We start from the raw sequence: 6342 nt of genomic DNA on the forward strand, positions 1-6342 counted from the left end.
GTGTGCCATTTATATGTGAGTGTATGAGATAAATAACTGTGGAAAACTGCCAACTATACCTAATGCTATTAGAGATAGAAAAGCCTTCAAGGCAATGAGAAAAGAAATCTCTCTAAAGTGTGTGTATGTGTGGAGTTACAGAGTAGGAACTGATGAAATATGTTGACTTCTGATTCAGGGACAATAGGTGATACCTTTGAAACTTATGTAGCCCCAAGGGCCATGGTACTAGGTATCTGCATCTGAATTGGGTCTGGTATACACTGAGGGTTCAATGAATGCTGGCTCTGAATATGCTTGTTGAGAAGAACCAATTGAGTCTATAGGAGAAAGAGAAGGATTCCCTTCCCTTTGGATCTAAAAAAAAAAAAGGAGCCAGCTACAAACTTAAATGCAAGCTTCTTATATTCTGTTTCTCTCAACATTTCAGAATCTGAGCAAATTCTCAGGAACAAACTACATCCTGGTCCTTCAAAGGTTACATCTGCTGTTGGGGATAGTCTTGGATATCTCAGAGAGCCCACCTAACACAGGAAGAACTAAAGCCAAGTCCATGCCTAGCAGCAAAAACCTTTCAGAGAGAAATACAGTTCTTAACAGTGACTGCTCACTATGCTATCAAAGGCAGAGCACTCCTTCAACCAAATGTCAGCTCTAATCCCCCACTTATGAGTGTTGGAAAGAAAGTGATGCAATAATTACACAATGTGCAGGAAAATTAACAAATATATTCCCAATACAAATGATTTATTGAGCCTACACAGCCACTGCCTGTCTTCTATCCTTAATGGAAGCTGTAAAAATGGTGCCCTATGCTTCAATAATCACAATGATTTCTTATAAACCACTGATTAAGCAATAGACAAGACAAGCACTTTGGAAACTCTAAAATAGCTCTGATTTGTTGGACATCTCTCCACAATGACGGTCTCTCAGCCTAGGAGGCCTATTAAAAATCATATAATGGTATTTCAGAAAGGACCTTTTGCGATTAAGGTGAGAAGAGGAGGTTAAATGGCATGCTGAGGGCATATGGTAGAGCTGGCATGAGACCCAAATGCCCTGATTGCCAGTCTTTTCCATGATCACACATAGTCACACTTATTAATGAGGTATTACTGAATATAGGCCATTACCCCTTATTACCTGCCATTTGAAAACCAAGCTAATCCTTGTGTGTGTGTGTGTGTGTGTGTGTGTGTGTGTGTAATCTAGGACACTAATTTACCAAATGTGTGTGTGTGTGTGTGTGTGTGTGTAATCTAGGCCACTAATTTACCAAATGATCACTGTATTGGTGACAGTAGGATACTGATATATATGGCCATAACGTGAACTGGAAGAGTTAGGTAAGAGTCAAAGGATCTTGGCAATGACATTTGTTTAAAAATGGGAGACCACAGTCTCTCCTCTAGAGAGACTACTTGAACTCCTTGGATACCAAGGTTGGATACCAAAGGTAATAAGAGAAAAGCTGTTTGCAGGTTTAGTGGATTGTGAAGTTATGACTATGAGAGAAGAGATTGAGGGAACAAAAAATAATGGAAATAGTAAGACATATAGAGAATATTTAGAATCAAGGATAATACTGTATTTTAAGCCAAGAGAATGTACAGGTCAATAAGATATTTATATACATCACTATGAGCTTGTAAATTAACAGTGGTTATCCTTCATTCACATTACTCTATTTCTCATTCCAGGTAAATAGTTAAAACACCCTGATGGAATGATTATTAAATCCTTTCAAATGACAAGTTCCTTGAAACTTTCATGAAACTTAAGTATTCATTCTCTAGATAAGGCTAAATCTGTGTATATATGTAAAATGATGAACACAGTTTCATGATATTCAGTGACCCTGGTTTAGAAAGTGAAATTGTGGCTCAAGTGGTAGAGTGCCAACCTTGAGTAATAAAAGCCAATCAAGAGTGTGAGGCACTGAGTTTAATCCCAGTACACACACACACACACACACACACACACACACACCAAAGAATAAAACTAAAAATGGAAAACCTACTTCAAATGAGATCAGGTAAATTGAGGTGATAGATATGGTTAGACACATAGGAGATATGGTTAGGCAGATGTAAAGGTAATGCATTATACGCATACATGTCATGTTGAGTGGTATTCCCTTTATACAACTACTAAAGACAATGAAACAAGAAATAAAATTGTAAAAATTAAATTAAAAACTGTAAGGACCCTTATGAAAGTATACCAATAGACCCTAAAATAGGATACTGCCTAACAATTCTGAAGTTTCATTTACTCCATCAACTGAGATCCAACAGTCCAGAAATAGTGTGTACATTTTTTATTGGACACTGTACTAAGTGAGGTAATTAAATCTCATCCCATGTTATTCAAGACAATCGTTGGTCATCATGTTGTACATAATACACAGTCACTAATTGTTTAAAAGCTGTCTTGAGTATAAACTTGACTAAAGGATTGTCAGAGTACTTGTGTTCAAGAAATCCTTTTTAGTTTAATAGCAGCCCCAAAGTACATGTTAACAGAGGTGCTTAGCATGAGTGTTGACTTCTGTCAGAAGTGGCAATCATTTCTATAGGAGATGACAGTAGAGACACCTCAGATATGGTGGGATTTCTAGTGGTCCAAGGAATACCAACTCAATGTTGCAGACTACCTTTCCACTCTACAAAAATGTTTGCGACAGCAGAAAGAGAAAAATTCTTATTGGCAAAAAGTAATAGAAAATCCGGGCACTGGTGAGAATCAGGAACAACAGCCCAAGCAGAAAAGTCCATGAGACTCTTAGCAACAATTAACGACCAAAAAGACAAAAGTGGAGTTGTGGCTCAAGTGGTAGGGCACCAGCCTTGAGGGGGGGCAAAAACTTAGGGACAGCACCCAGGTCCTTAGTTGAAGCTCCAGAACCCACACACAGAAAGAAGGAAAGAAAGAAGGAAAGAAGGAAAGAAAGAAAGAAAGAAAGAAAGAAAGAAAGAAAGAAAGAAAGAAAAGGAGGGAAAGAGAGAGAGAAAGAAAGAGAGAGGGAGGGAGAGAGGAAGGAAGAAAGAAAGGGAGAGAGAGGGAGGGAGGGAGGAAGGAAGAAAGAGGGAGGTAGGGAGGAAGGAAGGAAGAAAGAGAGGGAGGGAGGGAGGGAGGGAGGGAGGGAGGGAAAGAAATGAAATAATGAGAGAGAAAGAGAGAAAGAAAGAGAGAGATGGGGAGAGGGCAGGAGGGAGAGAGAGAGAAAGAGAGGGAGGAAGGGAGGGAGGGAAAATAAGTACATGCATTTTATTTTACAGATGGCTTCTTCTTTCTCCCACCCCCCAACTTCCAGGAGAGATTTAATTACTTTATAAGGATATTTTACAAAGTTCTTTAAGACCTTCAGCCATAAGATTCTCTGAGAAAGAAAAACCTCTGACCACTTTATCTATTTGGGGACTATAAGTAAATGCACCATTAGATTAGATCGACGCTGCACTCATTTCACGGTACCAATTTCTATTCTATTAATTCTTTACTTAAATCTACTAAGCACCTCTTCATTTGCCTCACCCCTGTTATAATTTAATATGTACAACTAGAGTCAGGCTTAATTGTTTCTCACATGAGCTAGAAACTAATATTTGTAAAAATGCATCCATTTAAATGAAACCCCAGCAAGATTCCTCTGCTCCTTGCAGCCCCATCAACGGTAGCCTGGGTTCAACTCCTGTGGAGACTCTTTCCAGCATGCCATTGATTCCATTAGCCAAGAAGAGGCCACTGCTGCCTGGGGACTGTCCTACGACCTTTCGGTGGCTGCCAATCCTGGCTAGCTCCTCTCCTTTCCCCCCTCCTTCTATCTCTCCATTCATCTTTCTTTCTGTCCTCTCTCTGTCTCTACGTCTATATCTGTCTCTGTCTCTGTCTCAAATGCAATATGACAGTAGAAATACACTGTATGATCACCCACAGCCCACTTTCTGGCCTCCTACTGCCCTCTATGGAGAACCTGGCTTTGCCTTTCTGGATCAAAAGGTGAGAATTCGACGGGATCTTCACCAAATTGAAAAGAAACAGGAAAACATGAAAGAAAACAAGAATGTAACAAGAGCCATCTGAATGGAAAGGGGGTGGTTGGTGGGGGACAGTGGGCATTGAGTAGGAACAGGGCTTGTACAGAAGGCTGAGAGACAGAGTTGATACCAGAAACTTGCAACACCTGGATGGGGTCATTTGTCTCTGTGTTCTCAAAGAATGTGTCCATGGACACAGAGGCAAAAGTAAAATCGCCAAGATTTATTGAAGAAAAAGATAAACAGAGCTCCCACCAGATAAGAGAGGGTCACAACGGAGGACACATCACCTATGGTGCATTGTGCAGGGGTTAATAAAGTGTCTCTAGGAGAGACACTTTATATATATATATATATATATATATATATATATGAGTTCTATGCCTCCATCAAAAAGAATGACACCACCCCATTTGTTAAAAAGTAAAAAGACTTGGAAAAACTGTATTGAGTGAAGTAACCGAGGCCCAAAGAAACATAGGTCCCATCGTTTCCTTTATTTGCAACAACTAGTATATGTCTAGGACAACCAGAAAAGGTGAAAAGCTATGTACATATGACCATATAAGATGATGCTAAGCGAAATGCACCCCAAAATAGGGACACAGTGGTTTTTATCTTTGTTTTTGTTGTTTTTAATGTACTTATAATGTACTATGTGATTTTTTGTTTCTTTTGTTTATTCTTCCCCCATGGTATAACTCCTGTTCTCACAGTATTTGATTCCAGTGCCCTGCATCTTGTATATACATTTTTCTAATTTGGAGAGGAGAAGGGAAATAACAAAAAGCTGAAATAAGAAAACAGGTTGACCCATTGTAACAATGAAACTATATACAAGACACTATGTTGAAAATGTACTTTACAACTTGGGGTGGAGGGAGGAGTTTCGGAGGTGGGGAGGAAAGGGATGGTAGGGGAAAAAACAAAGGAGTGGGAAACAATGCTCAACAGGAAATGTACTCATTACCCTACTCACATAGCTGTAACCCTTCTGTACAGTATCTTTACAATAAAAAATATATAAATATATATATTAAAAAAGTGTTCTACTTCAAGACAGGCACCTATGACTTACATCATAATCACAGCTACTCAGGAGGCTGAGATCCAGAAAACTGTGGTTCAAAGCCATTCTGGGCAGAAGTATGTGTGAGTCTCCATCTCCAAAACAGCAAGCAAAAAGCAAAGATGGAGGAGTAACTCAACGAGTAGAGTGCCAGCCAAGCAAGCAAGCCAAGCAAAGCATAAGTCTCTAAATTCAAACCCCAATATTGCCAAAAAGAAAAGGAAAGCATGACTACTCCTTCTAAATATTGCCTGGCTTTTATTTAATTTATTAGAAACTCATTATCTTAGATGAGAGACAATAAAAATGTCAGGCAGGAAAATTGCTCTACAGAGAATTCCAAAACATTATCAATGAAATTTAGCACCTAAATAATTTCTAAACACAGGCAGAAACCCTTTCTCCTGATACTCAAGGAAGAATAATTCCCTCTGAAGATAACTGTCCATAGCCTAATCCTTGAGATGTACATATGAGATATGTGATAATGAAGTATGGAAATGGATGTGGGTTCTCCTAGTGTGTCCAGTGAGATCATGGGGCTCTTATAAGTAAAAGGAGAAAATCAAACAAAAAAAAAAAAGATGTGGACATCTAGCAACCTCAGGATATCACCTTCTCTTGCTGTGTTTGTACCTGAAGAAAAAGAACCTGTAGCCAAGAATTGTAGGCAGCTTCAAGAGGCTGAAAAAGACCTTGTTTCTCCCTAGAGCCCTAGAAGGAGCCAAGCCCAGCTCACCCAAACGTTTACCCAGTGAGACTGTTTAGGATTTCTGACCTCCAGATCTATAAAATAGCAAATACTTGTAACTTTAAGCCACTTTATTTATGGTTGTTTACTGCAGTAGAAATAAAATGTATGTATTTATGAACGCAACACTATCCACCTGCCTTCCAGAAGCCAGTGCCCTGAGCCAGGAGCCCTGTTGTCAATTATTGTCAGCAACTTGAATTGAAGAACTCCTCAGTTGCACTTCAGAGAAAACCTTTGTCATCCACATGGAGCCAGTAGAGCACTGTGGAGTCTTTAGCATGGCATATTTGTGGTTTTCAAAGGCTCTGTTGGCCTAGAGATCTAAAGGCTTCTGTTTCCATGAGAAAATAAACTCCAGTGCCAAACACTTGACTGTCTAATGAGTATTTGTAATTCTTCATATTGCTAAATTGGGTGCCACCTGTCATCTATGTTGATGGCTCAGCATGAACCATTGGTTTCACACTCCAGACATA

General features: G+C 39.3%; 1 pseudogene; it reads left to right on the top strand.

Moving 5' to 3' along the window:
- Positions 1–921: 921 nt before the first annotated feature.
- LOC105996615 overlaps positions 922–6342 on the top strand; it is a 21013-nt pseudogene continuing 15592 nt past the window's right edge.

The sequence above is a fragment of the Dipodomys ordii genome, unplaced genomic scaffold (assembly GCF_000151885.1).
Source record: "Dipodomys ordii isolate 6190 unplaced genomic scaffold, Dord_2.0 Scaffold133, whole genome shotgun sequence".
Classification (NCBI taxonomy): domain Eukaryota; kingdom Metazoa; phylum Chordata; class Mammalia; order Rodentia; family Heteromyidae; genus Dipodomys; species Dipodomys ordii.